The sequence below is a fragment of the Brachycentrus maculatus genome, unplaced genomic scaffold (assembly GCF_059751285.1).
Source record: "Brachycentrus maculatus isolate JH-2025_06_01 unplaced genomic scaffold, ASM5975128v1 h1tg000172l, whole genome shotgun sequence".
Lineage (NCBI taxonomy): Eukaryota > Metazoa > Arthropoda > Insecta > Trichoptera > Brachycentridae > Brachycentrus > Brachycentrus maculatus.
Genome location: NW_028280925.1, coordinates 1,336,194 through 1,356,090, shown reverse-complemented (window position 1 = coordinate 1,356,090; position 19,897 = coordinate 1,336,194). Strand labels below are relative to the sequence as shown.

The 19,897-nt window shown below is 28.7% G+C and overlaps 1 protein-coding gene across 6 annotated transcripts in view; it reads right to left on the bottom strand.

Annotated features, from left to right (window-relative positions):
• Positions 1 to 19,897, bottom strand: part of LOC148308276 (uncharacterized) — a 167,235-nt gene that overhangs the window by 81,058 nt on the left and 66,280 nt on the right. The window contains exon 1 of one of the 6 annotated variants that reach the window (XM_088262003.1): positions 597 to 1,209. The exons of 1 other annotated variant lie outside the window; for it this stretch is intronic. The gene's annotated coding sequence lies outside the window, so the exon portion shown is untranslated. Of the gene's footprint in view, positions 1 to 596; positions 1,210 to 19,897 lie in introns of those variants that run through there. 4 more of the 6 variants (XM_088262004.1, XM_088262005.1, XM_088262007.1 and 1 more) reach the window with 4 other exon arrangements.

The following is a 19,897-nucleotide window of genomic DNA, read 5'->3' as shown; positions in this document are numbered from 1 at the left end:
AAAAAAATAATTAAATAATACCTTATCTTGATAATGCAAAAACAACACTTTCTGCGCTGTAGCGGGTAAATATTAAGTTAAAAATATGCCTCTTTTGCTAAGATATTGTACATTTTCTGGGCATTCTGAAAACATGCATAACTGAAAATTGACGATTTTTCATTTATGACGTCCTTGAAAGGAGTGAGCGATATACAAAATGTTTGTATAATAGAGTGAGGTTCCTGGTAAGATTTAAATCAGACTCCTGATCTGACCATTTTCAAGTATTTGAATGCTTGTTTATGCTTAGATTTCCTCAATCTTTCTCTGATCCTATTGCCAACTACATTCGCCTCATAAATTTGTTATACCGATTCGTTCCACATGTCGAAACCATCCCAACACATCTTTGTAAATTTTATACAAAATGCCCATCTTAGCTTTGCATTCATTCCTTATTTCACCATTCGAACATCTGTCATACATCAATGTGTCGGACATTTATGTGAGAAATCAGATTCTAACTGCATTCAGTATATTTTCATCCTTCTTTTGCCAACTTTATGCTTCACTTCTGTATATTAATATAGGAGCAAGAACTCTATTGAAAATACCTTGTTTCACTAATATATGTATTTATAAAACAACACACCAGAACTTCACATGAAACTTGAATATTAAAAAGAAAAAAAACTATTGTTTAACACACTGAATTTTTTCAGTAAAATTTTTCACATTTTCAAAGTTGTTCAAATTTTGCCGTGCGTTTTTCAAGTACACATTTCTCTGCGTTCGAAAGTTCGTATTTCCGCGAATGTTCACCAAAGGCTTTTACACGTCTCGTATACGGTAGTTCAAGCACACACTCGCCGGAAAAACATCAGCGGAAACGACAGTTCGCAAGCCTTTTTCTACCCGGGAAAACCTCGCGCAATTACCCGCACGGTCTTCGCTCGTCCTTACTCTACGAAACGTTGAAGCAAATTGTCAATTCATACTGCAACGTCACACACACTCGGCGAAATACTTAACACTGGTACCTACTTGTTGTTGGTACGCTTGTCTAATCAAAATGCCACTTGTCATTTTTTGTATGAGAAGCGAAGACTTCCTATAGTTCGCTTTCATCAGTTGAGTCTGTTTATTTTAACAAAGTTTAGACCTATAATCCATACAAATGGCCTTGTTTTGCTGAACTATTCACATTACCGTTTTCTTATCACTCGCTGTTTTCGTTATTGGTTTCGGCGTTATCAATGCTGTGCGGAAATTAAAATATCTCATTTGTTCTCGCATTTATCGTTATGTAATAAAAAGCAATTATAAAATCATTTTTTATACTTTGAAATAAATAAAACTGATATTTTATTTTTACTATATTTTACTAGCTTCTATTGCATGTGTTTTGATGTGTTACGAGTCATGTTTTAGAACTAAGCGCTTAAATAATAAGTAATGAAAATAAAAATTATGTTCAAAATCTGTAAAAAAATTAAATGGATATATTTTACTACCTTAATGAATTACAGTGGGTGAATTCATAATATTTTCAAATAACACGATTTTTTTAAAACTCAATTCATATTTCAATATTTTTTTTTAATATATAAAAAGACTCTAATAATAGATTATTATTAAAATTATATTTAAATATTAAAGTCTCTAATTAAAATGTAACTTTGTTTCAAAATCACTATAAAGTTTGATTATAACTTGATTATAATGTCTACCGGCTTCGAAGCTAACCCTTTCTTTATCAAGACTGATTAATACTTAAATAAAATATTTATACTGATTTTAAAATTAAGTTACATTTTATTTATAAAATGGAAAATCACAAAGCTAGTGTTTCAAATATAAATTTAAATAACGGCTCATAATTAATGTTTTTAAAATTACTAAACAGTTTTTTTTAATTTTCAATTTATTTAGTTAATAAGTCGTAAGTCCACCTTAATAGTGTAGCGTAGTAATTAGTGCATTAGACTTCTGTTCTATAGGTCTCGGGTTTGATTCTCAGGAGGTTATCAGGAGGAAATAAAAATATTTGTTATTCAAATACCGTACTATGTTATTCCTGAAGTACCGTAATAATCTCCTTTCGTGTATTCAACGATCAGGATAACATTGCATTTATAGGATGCAGTGCCTTATGCACAATAAGACACGGGTGAAGATAAGAAGAAAAAATGTTGAAGATTTTTTAAAGCTTTTCTTCCACGAGTAGCTGACTTTTATTAATTTATCTGAAAAATTTATGGTAGGCAAGGTATACAGATCTAACACGGGCAGAAAGCATAATTCACATTTGTCGACAGCAACCGTCAGACAAATACACAATCAGTTATGTGTTCCAGTCAACATCTCCTTCCTTCTGTTTGTATATGACAGACACAAATCAATTCTAGGCCAGGATTATAATGTAATTATTATGGTATTTGGTGCTTCGTGTACACGTCGAACTGCAATCATCAATTACGTCAAATCCAACGATTTTCCTCAAAGGCACGGAAAATAATTTGATCAAAGAATTCAATAAAGGCAAGACTGTACGTACAATTACATAAACGAAATGTATGGGTTCGAGTCCCGAAGTAGTCAGTTACATTTGTCTGAAATAGAATTGTTGTATTTTTAAAATAAAAATTATTTTATTTGTATTATTTGGTATTTTAATCCAGTATTTCGATAACAAATTCAGATCATGAAAATAAATAAACTATTTTTAAACATATTGGTATTACATAAACTATTTTATGTAATACCAATATGTTTTGTTGATTTATTGAAAGTGCTCGTATATAGATAGCTTTTAATTCAGTAATTACGATTTTTTTTAAAAAAACCTACTACTTCCTCTATCGTGAAGTAGTTAGCCAGTTTGGCTACCGTATGGGAAGTCTTGGGTTTGATTAAAAAAGGGGAAAAACAAAATATGAATAAATGTTTTTTCACACAATTTTTTTTCAATATTACTCCGGAATGGAACCTTAAGCGCAGAACTTGCCCTTCCTTATTAAAATATTATCATTTTTGGTTGCAGATAATAGGATGCAGGGTGAAAAGTTTTATTTCACGTTAGATTTTTTAAAAATTACATTGGTTAATTTTATTTCAATCCAGAACTTTTTTCATAGAAGCATTTTTCAAAAAAGAAACCGGCAATATTGACGCGCAGTATTTTTCATTTAAAAAATAAAATATTTGTTTTTATATTGTGTCTTCAATTTTTCAATATATTTTTTTTTATATAATTTATCTTACTACTTACTATTTGTGTATACCTAAGCGTCCTGTCAATAAAAATATAAATCAATATCAATAAACTGGGTTTGAACTCAAACACCCCATTGAGAATCTGCGACTCTAACCACAGGACCGTAGCCTTATTAACACAACAAAACGCATTGAAGCCTTAAATTTAGAAGTTTTTGAACAAATTTAACGGATTTTTCATGATAAATATGCGGTTTAAAGACTATCAAAAAATCGGTTAAAATACAATCAGCGGCTTGGATTATTTATTTTCAAACAATGACTGTTTCCCAAGCAAAATACAGAGGGTTAATTTGCTATGGTATTAGAAAATTTTCCTCACTAAACCCATGAGTGGGAGAGTAAATATTCCAACCTCAGCAAATGGTAAATTAAATGTTTCAGAGAACCGAATAGCTAATGTTCGCGTTAGCCATCCCTAGGGGGTAGAGATACAAAAAGGACAGTTCAACTAACCCAAATATTCTGGCACGTGGATCAGTGGTTCTCAAAATGTGTTCCGTGGAGCCCTGGGGCTTCTCAAGGCATCTGTGAGGGTTTTAGCACCTCAGATTGAACAACAACTTCCAACATATGGAAACAGTTTGATAATATGTTTTTTGTGTGTTGTTTTGTATCCTATTGTAGAATTCAGTGGTGTAAAATTTACTTATTTAACTGTGGTTTTCATTAAAGAATAAAAATAAAAAATAGAATAAAACAAAACTATGGAGTTTTTTCTTACATTATTTTTATTTCATTAGTAACTAGATTTTGTTATTATTAACATCATTAGACTAGTGAGACCATCAATCTAATGATCTCGGTAACGATGAAACCCGGTCACTGGTCAAGTAAAATAAAAACGAAAAAAAGCAAAATTGTTTTTGATTTCATTTTATTTATTTACTACATGAATTGAAAATTCAGTCAGTATAAAAATTATAAAAATATTAAAACTTCAAAATGAACAAAAAACAGCCTCTGTTAAATATTAAGTGCTTCAAAAAAGATCCATCCCAAAATATAATAAAACCAATTTAGGTAAGCAACTTAAATGAAACCAAAAAATAATACAACGATGTAAATCAAATAAATTACTTACTTAACAACAAACAAATACAAATCAAAATTTTAAATTATTTATTTAGGTTATAAACCCCACGTTTGCTTACCTTTAAATTGTAAAAAAAATTGTGAACCATTTAACACGCAAAAAAAATCAGACGATAACATAAAAAGAGAAATTACATACATACATGTGTACACTAAAATTCAACTTTTAGTTTATTTTTTGTTTGTAACATAATTATTGGCAAACTCATTAGTCAAATATCCACAGTACAAGAAGTTTAGAGACCTCTGGTCCGAGATAAAAAATAATATTTTTCATATTTCGAAAGGCCATCCCCCGTCAACATCATACAAAGAAACGTGTTATGATGTTTTAGGAAATAACAGTTTTTTGTCGGTAAAATATTTGATAAGGCGAAATATACAGTTTAATATGAAAGTGTCTGGTAATGAGAAAATAATAGACACAGACAGAAACATGGAAGTGTGTTATTTTCAATTTCAGTAAGATAAATCGTCGTTTATGGAGAAAATAGATCCAAATAAAATAAAATTGAAGTTTTAAAGAGATTTTCACCATTTGTTTCATTATTTTTTACCACATCATAGGTGAAATAAGAAAAAAATGCAGGTCTGAGATAAGCATTATCGATGAAATTAATAAAGGTATGTTGAGATGGTTTGGGCATGTGGAACGAATGAGTAAGGCAAAAACGGTACCACAAAACTTTTTTTCTTAAGTTAACTTATATTACAACTAATATAAACTATTATTTACACATTATTTACATAAACTATCTATATATATATATATATATATATATATATATATATATATATATATATATATATATATATATATATATATATATATATATATATATATATATATATATATATATATATATATATATATATATATATATATATATATATATATATATATATATATATATATATATATATTTATATATTTATAAATAAATATATATATATATATATATATATATATATATATATATATATATATATATATATATATATATATATATATATATATATATATACATATATATATATATAAATATATATATATATATATATATATATATATATATATATATATATATATATATATATATACATATATATATATATAAATATATATATATATATATATATATATATATATATATATATATATATATATATATATATATATATATATATATATATATATATATATATATATATATATATATATATATATATATATATATATATATATATATATATATATATATATATATATATATATATATATATATAAACATATATTAATATCTCTTTACAATAAACAAAACATTTATTTTTAAATTCGTTCAGACTCTTTTCATTCTTCATACATTCAGGCATCTTATCATACATTTTCATTTACAGAATATATTAAGAAAAAGGAGCAGAGTAAGACCGGGAAAAAATTGGCATGATTGAGTTTGTCAAATACTTGAAGTCAGGAGCCGAAATTATCAGCGGGTGTGTATGAGGAGGTGCATGAATGTGGCAAAGAGGCAAAGAATATTTGCTAAGACAGAGTGGTGTGGCGTTCAATTCTCTCTGCCTACTCCTGTGGGAAAGGAGCGTGATATTAAGTGAGTTAGTTAAGAAAGTGTTTTTTTTTAAGTTTTCATCCGCTTGCATTTGGCTGCCGTGCTGAATGAAAAATAAATATAAATCACATTTTATAAAATTAAACAACTTTGTTTTAACCACTTTTTTATTGGTACACTTTATCCAACCGGTTTCGACAAGAACCTTGTCATCATCATAGTTTATGTACTAAATTCTAAAACATTGAAATACTCATAATAAATTACCCTTCCCTTACCAAAAACTTCATCTGACACGCTAAAAATCACATTTTTAGTGTGTCAAAATATTTGTTCACAAGTCTGGGTTTCTCCACTAAGGTGTAATTATTAACATTTTTGACATCTCAATATAGAAGAAGAGTGATATGTGAGTCTGTTTTTTTACACGGCTTACGACCTGTTATAGACTGGTTAAATAATCACTTTACACAGTGCAATATAAGCCATTCTACCCATGATTGACAACCACACTCCTATTTTTTTGGAACTTCTGCATATGTTATATCATTAATCTTATGACGTTGTACGTGTGAGTTCACTACAACCATGTATTTCGTATTTACAAAGCTTTTACCCTTTTACTTGGATATATGCAATGTCCTAACAGGATTATTTTATATACTGGGAAACGCCTGAAAACATGATTTTCAATTTCAATGATATATTTTTTTTACATTAAAAGCATTTTTGAAGCTCGTAAAAATCTAGTGTATAAACCTACATACTTTAGTAAATATTAAAAGGCATTAAAAAAGATAAAACCGTCTACTTGAAAAAGGACACCAAAAAGAGGTCAAAATTAAACGTTTATTTTATTCCCAAAAGGTTATATTTGATCCTTTCAGATGTTTTAATGGTCTATTACGTTTACGAGTCGAAGGATACCTACATTGTCTATCTATAATATCTACTTAAATATTTCAATACACTCTGAGAATAAATTTGCTTAGAAACTTGATTCGAAAATTCTTTAAGTATCAGTTTTTTTCATTGTACCAGGTGTATAGAATGATCTCTTAAATCAACTAATGCCAGTTTGAGTCCTGTCAACTATATCCCCTTCTCATAAAAAAAATATCTCCATCGAGACACCTAATAAATCAATAAAAAAACTATGTAATTCATAAGAAAGGATTTTCACAACCCATTTTAGACCCCACCCACCAACTATTTTGGGTAATATCTTTAGTGCATGTCAGACCTCGGCCTTTAATGCATGTTGGTCTGCAATCCTTAGTGCATGTTCTTCTCAGTTTGACCATGTCAAGCACATGTGATTAATATTTTGTGTGTGAATGGTGCTATGATAGTGACGTGTAATATAATTGGCACTGTTATAATTGGCACTATTATAATTGGTACTGTTGTAGTGATTGTCCTGACGAAGAGTCGGGTACGTCTCGAAACCGGTAGACAAATTTCGGTGAGGGGTTTTATACTAATGTTACTAACATTTTTACAAAAAAAAATACTAATGTCTATTCACAAAGCATGGTAAATGCTAACATATTGAAGATATTAAAAAAAACATTATATTCAAACAAACGTTTTCATTGTTCACTGTTCATTAAAATGTAAGGCTAAAAAGTCAATTTAAATTTATAATACACACGGGACCAATCCCAACCCTATCATGTGATGATATAATCGCTTTGTTTTCCCAATTATCAAGCGAATTTATCAAAAAAATGTTAGATATATTTAAAATGCCTTGGTAATAATAATATGGGTATATGGGTATATTTTATATAATAATATGGGTATATTTTTTGACATCTCAACATAGGTAAAGAAGAATTTGGAAGTCTGGGCATTTGCAGGGCTTACAATCGTCATAGGCTGATTTAAGTGATCACTTTACACATTTGTAATATTTTCCAATTCTACCCATGATTGACAACCAACCACACCACTCAAATTGTTGGGATTTCTATTTATATGAATATAATGTTCAAATTCGTAACATATTGCTTGAATTGACTATAATTTCACCAGAGACATCTATGATGAGATGAAAAAAGGTTTTATATGTATAAAATAACTAATTGGAGATTATCCAGATTTGTGAACAAGTATTTGGTCACAATCAAAATGTTGTAAATAATACCCGTATGTTTTTCGATACATATAAAGAATTACCATGGATGTAAAAATCGCAATTTTAAATTGCTATCCTATGCACCATAGTAATGCATTTCAATTCAAGAATATTAAAAAAATAATAATAACCATAGAATGAACTGAGAATGTTTTATTGTCGTTTTTTATTGTATGTGGCTGAACACTTTTCTGTATAAATGCTTATATAAATTACTAAAACTGTTAGTTTTATTAAAATATTTTCTATTCTAATGCAATATGAGCACAATAAAAAGCTTGACATAAGTTGAAAACGACATTAATAACACCATCCAGCTTTATGTGAAAACAGAATTAACTCTAGGAGAGAGGTATCCAAAAAAATCTTTGAAAAAAAGAGTAATAGCACTCGCAAATAATAGGGAACCTGTTTTTTCCAGAGTCCCAGTAGAATATGTTCACGAAAAATAATTCAGGAGAACACTTTAATTAAGCTCTCACCTGGATGAAATTTGTTCTTTGTCTAAAATTTTAGACTAATGATATGTACGAGCAAAATGTTTATTTAATTAAAACGTAGCTTTTCATATTTCAACAAAAAGGTTTTTGACATTACGGTAGCCGATTAATTTGCTCAAACGTATCTCAAACAGATTTTTTTTAACTAGAATTTATATATTAATAAATTCTTAATAAAAATTATACTGAATTTTCTTGAAACATAACATAAGTTTCCAACTTATCAAAATGAAAGTTTTTTTTTCTTTTATTTCTTGACAGAATGTTATTAACTTATTTTTCTTTTATTTCTTGTGAAAATTAAGAATGGTTTTCACTATATAATTTTAATTCAAATTGGTTCGAACAATATTTCAATTTCAAACTCAATGTTGCATAGGGCACTGCATCATATAAACACAGTGTTGAACAATACTAAAAAAAATATTGTTACAATAATTTTAACAATTTTATAAATTAACTTTTAAAAAATCGTATTCCAAAACATATGTAATGAATTATTAAAATATCATACGTTACATAAGTTCAATGTTACGAACATTTAAAATACGACTTAAAAAAATAATTTTCTACCTTGATTCTTATTTTTCACCCCTTTTTTAAAGCATCCAAGTTCAGTAGTTCCAATTATTCATACCTCTAAAGAGAACAACATCCTTTTGAATTTGAAAGTCTAGGAACACAATGGCAGCTTAGAGTTGCGTGAGTGTTTCGCTTGAGACAATAAAAGCTTTAAAAGACATTCAAAGCTGACCTATTGAAGGAAAACTTGAGATATTAATTGAAGCTTTTGCGATATCAAACGTTTTCTTTTAGTTTGCCAAACTTTCAATACCAGCATTACTTCCGTGGTATTTGAATCACATTAAAAGTAAAAAAAAATACCATGAATTAATTACAATCTGCCGTTTTTTTTAATATCATGGTTTTAAATATAAAATTATACCCTATGGTACAAACTATAAGATGCAAATTAATTTCTGCATTTTTATTACTCGATTGCAATGCCAGACTATAAAGTAAAAATTTTAAAAATAATTTTGGTTTTATAGAATCCTTGTCGGAGTGAGAGGCATTTGTCTCACTCCGACAAGGATTTTACAATTTACGTGGTGTTGTTGGCCGGACTTTATTTTTCATCGTATGATTCCCATCAACAGAATGTAACTATATGGAGATAGTTTTCCCGCAGCATGAAATATTGGGCTATTTTTAAGACTAGCGGGAATTTTAGATCAAACACTGGATATTTTTATATTTATATCCCTAAATTATGGAGCCATTTTATGAACAAAAAAGTTTTTTAATAGTCCGTAAAGTACGGTAGTATATTTTTGAAAGTATTTAAGCAGTTTTTTTTTACAATGCAGCCAATTATTCTGTCGTACAGAGTTCATGTGTTAGTACGTTAGTGTGTTGCTAACCTAATTCCAAAGCCATTTACCCAACACAGCGTTGTTTTTATTTTATTTCAGTGGTAATGGGAACAAAGGTAACGAGTTGTGAATGTGCTATTTCTGTAATGGTCAAACGCATCCGAAGCTTTTATAGAATACATTTTCTCGGCACTTCAACAATATGGTCCAACGCCAGCGCACAAAAATGGTATAATATAATTAATTACAGCCGTCCTCTGTGTAGATTAGAGATGTGACTAACGGGCAACTGTTACTGTTCCGGTTACCGGATAGATATGGTATTCACAACTTTTCCTCCATTTACAATTCTTTTTGTATGAAAAATTGTCAAATATACATAAACAAATATGTAAACGTAATAAACGTTATAAATAATAAACGTAATAAATCCTTTTAAATAAAAAGATACAAACAATATTCTAGACAATTCTGGTATATACCAATTAACTTGTGATTCATGTCCTTCTAAATATATTGGTAGAACGTCGCGTTATTTTAATACCAGAATAAAAGAACACATACGATGTCTAAACAATAATAACTTCTACGAATTTGCCAATCACCTCATAGAATCAAATCACGTCTTCAAAAAAGACACGGGAGTAAAAATATTAAATACTAATAATAAAGGGCTAAAACTAAATAATATGGAGATTTTTCATATCAGGAAAGCACTTAAAAATAATATTCCTCTAATTAACAACCAAATAAATTTTACATATAGTCCGTTGTTTGATTCGACGTCGGTTAAGCACGATTCGTCAGTATCCAATTCGAACCCCGCCCACTCCTTTCATTCTACGAGTATTTAAGTTGATTCGATTACAGGTCTAATTTTATTGCACGTTTAACCTCGGCTCGTAACGCATGTCTGTATTGAAAACTACAGTGCATGTTGGTCTTCGGGTCGACCAAAAATCGCATGTGTTAAACATTTTGTGTAGTTTTTAGTGTGTAAATGGTGCTATGGTGGTGAAGGGTAGTATTGTTTGCATGCTGTGTTAGTGATTGTCCTGACGAAGAGACGGGTACGTCTCGAGACCGGTAGACGTAAAAATATCGGTGAGTGGTTAAATGCTAATTTTATTAACATTTTTGTAAAAAAATAAATAAGTAAACGTAATACGCAACCAATTTTTGAACGAATGAGTATAACACCCTTAATTTTTTTAATTACTTTCATATCTATAAAACCATACGTAACATCCTAAATGTAAAGAAAATAGTTAAAAAATACTACATTTATGTATGTATGTGTATGTGAGTATCCAGTGTATCCAGTGATATAAACATAATATGTGCGAATTTATTTTGCAGTTCGTTAAATTTCAATAGTTGGAAAGCAATTATCTAACAAATGAAACACCGTTTTATATTCGACTGCTGATGCTTTCATAATTTAATTAAAACAATATTATTTTAATATCACAGTAAAAAAGGTACGAGTATATTCATAAAGTCAATTAATTTTCATTCAGCAAGAAGAATATATACTTTGAAACCCATTAAAAAAAATCATATCTTACGGAAAGCGTAATAAAAGAGATTTTTTACTTGAAAATAAATTTATCAGCAGCTATAAATGGATTTATCCTTTATTTAGCTTTTGGAAGCTAACAAAATAATTTTTAGATATTACGTTGTTCAAAGTACCTACAATATGCTTAATAATATTTTGAGGAGCTTTCATCTTCCGAACACATAAGTCTTCTTTTTAAATTTCTTCAGTTAGGATTTCGTATAATGAAATTTTATCTTTCATCGAGACTTATAATGTTGACGTTCTTAATATTTAATATTCAGCTTTAGTTTTATTTCTAAGTACTTTCAGTCGTAGATAAATTAACATTACCTCGTAGATCATACAGAGGGTCAGGTCAAAGATTTGATTATTGAAGCTGAACTTTCTCTCGTATGTTTGCAAACTACCCGAGAACTTTTAAAGTTTTTAGGTAGTGAGAACTACGTCCTAGAGAGACTCACAGAGACTAAAAAGCTTTTTACATTCATATAACAGATATTTTTCATTTATAAATTCAAAATATTTAATTGATAAGACAGATTTTCGTAGAAAATTTTGTACAAAAATTTCTGAGACAAATGTAGTTGAAAATGGGAGCAGAGGAAGACCGTGAAAACTTTGCCTGACTAAGTATTATAATCAGCACACTCAGCTACCGTTCTGGAGGTCTCGGGTTCAATTTACGGGGGGGTCAAAGAAATATATGTGATTTTTTTCACTCTAATATTTAATCAATACTACCCTGGACTGGTACCTGAAGCGGAGGGCTTAGCGATCAAGATAAGACTGCTTTTATATGATGCAGTGCCCAATACACCATAGGGGTGCGGATAGGTATTTTTAAGTTTTATATTTGATTTCACTTTGTGTATCTCTTTGAACGATGTTTTTCTTACTAAAAGAAATAATAAAGTATTTATCACATTCTTAGATCGGAACGATCTTTAATACCTTTTAATGGAGCTCGTAAATTATAATTATGATTATACCTCACGAAAACTTTACCAGAATTTCAATGGAAATTTCACTGGATGTCCTACATTTTTGTACAAAAGTGTATGAATTTAGTACGTTTACTGTGAAGAAATATTATTATTTTTTTAATTGTGTTAAAGCACCCATTCTTAAGAGAGAGTTGAATTCATTGCGTGTTAACCTGTGTGTTAATTTCACAAAAAAATATTACGGCTTTCTGTCATAAAAATATATTTTATGCTCTTCTGAATCAAGGAAATTTCATGTCGAGATAACGTTTATTTACATTTTGAGGAAGTATTACTTATCAAATCACTAAATCCCCTTTAATCAAAATTTGAAAAGTATGTTTTTTCATAAAATTCATACCATTGTTCAAATATATTGTTCTATCATTTTAACTTGTATATTGATGTCAATTGCGGTTTAAATGGATGTTGACAGAGGTATATTTATAACCATAAAATTTAATAAAGGTCATACACATATTTAAAATTAAAAATTTATACGATGTGTCCATAATGATAATTATGGATGAAATTGAGGGTTCAGAAATATTTTGAATTTAAAATAAAGACTGCCGTCGCATTAACGCTAATCTCAAAAGGATGAAGTTCCCTATGTACCATCTGAGTACGCAAAGGGGTCAAAAATAAGTATTTAGAGTAACATTTTATGAAGGATATAATTTTTACCATCTGATAAATTTGTAGAATCAAAATATTTATTTGATTGATTTAGCCATCAATTTGTGGAAACATTAATTCGTTTTCTTTTTTTTCAATTAAACTTATATATTTATTTAAAATTAAAGTGATTTTTTCACTGTAATATTCATATTACCATGGACTGGTACCTGAAGCGGAGGACTGATCACCTTTCCTTAATGTGTAAACGATCAAGATAACACTGCGTTCATATGACGCAGTGCCCTATGCACCATTGGGGTGCGGATAAGGGTTCTATTATTATTATTTATTATGAATATAAAAATGAGATAAATATTAATAAAATCTATAGTGAAGCTTTTTTCGTTGTATTAAGCATCATACCGGGTTTGATAATGATATTGAATATGTATATAGAAATAGTGGTATTTACAAATGTTTTACTTAAATAATCATACAAAAAGAATATTTATTTTGGGGTCGCTCGATTTCGTGTATATTTCTGTTTTTCGTATAAAAATATTAATCTGATATATCAAGATATTATAAGGTAACCATATTAAATAGTAAACCACACCATTCAGAAAATACGCGTATATGTGAAAAAGTTATTATTACTTTGGTATACTTTGCCTTCGTTACTTTTCAGGTAGTATAAAGATACCCTTATATTTTGAATAAAATATACTGATTCTATTTTGACATCCGGCTGAAATCATTTTCACCAAAAGCCACATATTCATTTTTCAAAAAATTGGAGATGAAAATATTTCAAAGGGAAATTGCCATATGGAAATTCGCTGTAGAAACAAAATCCGGTGATATTTGAATAAATGAATATTATTTAACACGCATTTGACCTTTGAACCGTAATTTACAACACAGAGCGTTGGCATTCAAATTTAAACGGTAAAAATATTCAATAACATTTATATGTAACCTAAATGTATTTTTTGCAGATGAAAATCAATATTTTTGAACATTGATTTAATATTATAAATAAAAAATTTAATATTATATGTAAATATACTTACAGAAACATTACGTTCTTTAAAACAATATACTTAATGGAATTCATGTCTTTGTTAAAGTGTCTTCGTTTTATTAAAAAACTAGAAACACGAGCCTTATTTCGCAAATGATAATTTAACAATACTTTTATATTTTTTTAAATAATATCCATAGAATCCATGTTTAAAAAATATCATACTGGTAGTTATAAACAAATGATTAAACGCTTAAATTTTAATTTTTTATGCAATATAAATAAAAAATATTAAGATTTTTATCTTCAGCAAGATATTCAACAAAATATTTCAAAGCTAAGCTAAAATTTACATGTATTTTTTTAGTAATTTTATAAGAAAATCAATTCCTTTGAGGATAAGGTACAAGATAGTTACGTTATGTGTGCCAAAACAGAGTCCTGCCACTTATTTGTTATCATCGCTCATGGGGGAGGAAAAGATACCGGTGTTTATAGGACGAACTATCTCGTTCGTGGGTTAGCTTACAGCTGACAGTTACCCCCTATCTTCCTAATTCTTGTAGCCCTCTTGTTGGAGCTAATGGAAAAACGTCCACGTAACGTGAAATTCACGCTTTACGTGTACTTATTAAATTACATTTGAAGTCATTGTCAGGGATTTGATTTCATTTTTATAAAAGCAACATATATTCTATTTCTTTTACTTTTTCTTCATATTTTCACATAATTATCAATTCCTTAAAAAACATCAGATTTATAAAATATTTAATAAACAAAGCATCACAATAAAGTGACATTTATTTTTTTAATCATTTATTTTACTTTAATAAATTTGAATAAAAAATAAATAAAAAAAACGATACAAAAATAATATAACAAAGGGTACGAAAGAAAAATTTATATAGAAATATAAATGCATCATATTTCAGAAGCCTTCTATAGTAGGATTAAAATCAGATGATTCTGTGATATTCGGTTAGGTTATTAATCTACAAAGCCAAAAATAAACATACAAGATCCCAGATATTAATGAAAAATTTCATTTGATCAATCACAGTGTATAAATCTTACGTTATAAAATATCATGAATGGTTTTTTTTTCACTTGTTTGTTAAAAAATATTGATTAAAAATAAACGTTCTTAAAAACGCTTTGCTATGAGATAAATTTGCATAATTTAAAAAAAAATGTATGTAATTGCTTGTGAATTACTTTCATCTCTGATCTTTCAAATAATTTATAAATAATATTGACGAGTATTTTCGTACAAAAATATCATTTTTGTAGTTTACAAAGCTTGTTGATTTATCAAGAAATTAACAAAAAACAAGTTTACCAAAGACAGATGTTTAGATTTTTATTTTTTTTAAATCGCGGTATGTACACATATTCAAGATAATGAGCAGAATTATATGTACATACGATATGTATGATAAAGAAGAAAGTGTTTGAAAACGTTTTTATTGATATCTCAATACGTATAAAGAAGTTTAATTGGACGACCATAAGAATATTTATATAAATTCTCGTTTATATGTGCGTTTATAAATAAATAAATAAATAAAAATGAAATATATATATATATATATGTATATATATATATATATATATATATATATATATATATATATATATATATATATATATATATATATATATATATATATATATATATATATATATATATGTATATATATATATTCAATGTCTACCGGTCACACTTACATTTTCATAAAGAATTTCTCAAGCTCCTTTTGTACAAAAAGAATTTAGCTGAAATCAGAATTCAACACTCACTTCCTGATAAAATCTTACAATTTCCCATAGGCACAATAAAGAAAACCGCTTTGAAAAATGACAATTCAAGCTTAAATTTCTGAAAAATTCTTGAAAAAACTTGAAAAACGGGCTTTAAAAACATTTATGTAAATTTGGAAAATCTTTGTATCCACCACCAACGTTTCGAAAACCAACATTTTTACAGAAAATTAAATAAACAAAAGGTTTAAAATATAAAAAAGATGCCAGAAATTAGGAAGAATAAACGCAAGCGGAGTGAATGTATAGGGTTTTACAATAAGAGGTTTCATTTTGAATAGCCCGCTATCTGGGCAGCTGCCACTTTTGAAGCTGTCATATTTTGACATTTGACAAGTAAAAACTACGCGATTAATAAAAATGCAACGGTACACGCTTCAACAACGCATTGAAATTGTTAAAATTCACTACAGAAATGGTGAAAAATTTGCAATCACAGTTCGCGAAACTAAAGCACATTTTGGTCGTCGTGAAGCGCCTTCTCGGCCAGCTAGTAAAATTTGTTAAAATTTGATGTGAAGAATCGAAACCCTCAACGTGTCACTGTTTGGTGCGGTTTTTGGGCAGGTGGTGTGATTGGACCTTACTTATTCGAAAATGAGGCTGGTGCAACTGTTACGGTGAATGGGTTGCGCTATCGAGCTATGATTAATGATTTTTTATGGCCGGAATTGGAAGATATTGATGTGGACGACATTTATTTTCAACAAGACGGCGCTACGTGCCACACTAGCAACGAAACAATCGCAATTTTGCAACAAAAATTTCCTGGCCGTGTTATTTCTCGAAGAGGTGATCACAGTTGGCCCCCGAGATCTTGTGATTAAAACCTTGAGACTTTTTTCCTTGGGGGCACGTGAAAGATAAGGTCTATGCCAATGCTCTACAATCGATTGAAGACCTTAAATATGGAATTCGTGAAGTTATCGAGGACATACAGCCGCAAATGTAAGAGTTGGTCATGGAAAATTTCATGAAAAGGATATGGTGCTGCAGCCGTAGCCGTGGCGGCCATTTGGCTGATATCGTTTTCCATCGTTAATCGCATACTTTTCTCTTAACAATGCAGTAAATATTCATTAATTTGTCTTAAAATTTACCAGTTTTTTTTTTCAAATATCAAAATGAAACCTCTTATTGGATAACCCTATATATATATAAAGGAATGTTTCATCGTTGTTAGGGGGTAACAATATTTTTGAATGAAAGGTAAAAGAATTTTAAAAATAAGTAAACATTTATTAAAGATAAATATGTAATGGATCATGTACATTAAATTTAAAATAAATATATGTTTATTTTGATAAGTTATTTTATTAATACTTTTTTAAGTACGTCCGAATGATTGTACTAAAATCTTGGATATCCTCAATTTAAGAATTATATATTATTTACTAATATCAATACATATTTGTTATTAATATCTCAACACAGATGAAGAAGTCTATGGAATGAAATTTGGATACACTCGAAATTTTAATTTTAATTTTCAAATTATGGAAATTATTTTGGGGGGATTTATCATTTAAATATTTTTAGAATTACGGTGTAATTTTTGAATTTATTATTTCATCAATGTAGTTTAACTTTATTCGTATTCATTAAATTTTACTGAAATGATTCTATTCTCAGATCTTTTCATGAGTTTATAACATAATCTATCAATAATTATTAATCAGTAAACTGTTACCGGTGGAAGATATTCAAAAATATTTTTTTTGACATCTCAACAAAGATGAAGAAGAATATGGAAGTCTGGGCATTTACGGGGCTTTCAACTGTCATAGTCTGGTTTAAGTCACCATCACTTTACACGCGTATAACATTTACCAAATTCTTTATCTTGTTGAGATGTTAAAAAAATAAAATGAAAAATAATTCCTATAATTGGTGATAATCCAGATTTGTGAACAAGTATTCGGACACACTGAAAATGTTGTAAACATTGAATGAATATTACTTCTACTTAAAATATACAGTTTCATTAAAATACAAACCTTAATTTGAAAGTCGGTATGAAAAAATATTTTTTTTAAATTATACGTCAAAATACAAAAATAAACCCTTCCCTACATTTTCACATATGTCCCCATTTATACATACATATGTGTGGGTAGCAATTATTATTCTAGCCTTTCTTGTTGCTCGGCAGAGTGCTCTGTGTGATCGGAAATACATAATATATGATTCTAACTTTATTTTGTGATATACGATACTTTGGAGTTTGACGGGTTGCGTCGTAATTTCGGGGAAAGGTTTTTACTTGCGGCGATGAAGCCGCGAAAATATTATCTCAGCTAAAAGTATCTACTTTCATCTCTCCGAGACACTTTGCGAGCTAATGGCAAAGTTTCTGAAACCTTATTTTACGTATTGAAATAATTATGTTTATTCCCACCCAAGTATTGATTCATCGATTGTTTCGGCAGTTATAACTTGACGACAGTAACTACATTAGGTTAAATGTACGCACGTATGTAATTTAATAAAATGGTCACATTTTGTAATTATGCTAGAACTGAACTTCATGACTGCTAAATGTATCACTTGCTTTAATATTCATGATACCATACCCGTGTACTCGTATATATAGAATTATCGTATCATAGAAGAGTCCAACTCAAAATCAACTCAAATCACTTGTATTTATTTTGACATCTCTGGGAATCGAACACGGGACCTCCATCATGGTTGCCAAACGCGCTGATCAGTACATAAGTGCTAGAATATTTTTTTTTTAAATTGATGTGGTTCAAAAAATACTGTATACATATTGCTCACTCTTTTCAAGAACGTCATAAATCAAAAATCGTCAATTTTCAGTTGTGCATGTTTTCGGAATGTCCAGAAAATGAACTTTATCCCAGCAAAAGAATCATATTTTTAACATTTTATTTACCCGCTACAGGGCAGAAAATGTTGTTTATGCATTTTGAAGAAAAGGTATCGTTTAATTATTTTTTTTAATTAACTAAATATTTTTCAAATGGAGAAAAAATCTTCAGGTTTTACCTAAAAGATCTGTTGCACAGTAAAAAGTTCAATAAGTGGCTTGATATTTATTTTTAATACATCGTATTATATTTTTAAACTTTAAAAACGTTCTCCTGAAAAATCTAGTTTTTTGATTTATGACGTTCTTGAAAGGAGTAAGCGATATATTGGTATAAAAAATTAAGGACTTTTTTAATTTCACCGTGCTCCAAAGACTTGGGACCTATATTCAAGTAAATATATATGTTAGTTATATTTTATTGTTGCTGAAACGTGGTAATTAATCTAACGGGAAAATGAAAACAGAATGTCTGGAAAGTGTATTGTGGCAAGTGGTAACCCATAAAAATAACAAGAGAGGAAGAGGTTAAACCTTTTGGTTGGGTAATAAATTTATTATAACGATCGTTAATTAAAATATTCTGTTACGCGGAAGTTTTTAAGACAAACGTCTAGCATTAAAGGTATTCCTTGGAAATATAAAACGCATATGTACTTGTAACTCAAGTTTCAGCGTATTTTTTAGAGTTTTCAAGCTTTTTTGGGTATCGCCAAAGTTTCTTAAAATCTATTGTGACGCCTGTTTTGATGCATTCCTCATCATTATCAAATACCGTATATTATACTGTTAATGATGCATAGAAACGCGTGACACAATACATAAAAACAGCCGTATTTACCAAGTAAATTTCAAATTTAAAATGAAAAGATAGAACCACAAATTGGCTTATTTCATTGCTGATAGTTGATAAACTCAGTTTTTTTTCATCCGATGTTTAGTAAACCTCTTACAGAAATGTGATTTGATATGTCTTACACTATACGTTTGCAATTGAAAATACTATAATATATTTTTGTACAAAATTTGGGATCAATAATTTAGCATGTAAAGTTAATTTTTTTAGCTATTTGTATCCACCCATGCGTTGCTGTAACTCAGTCTGGTTAAATGA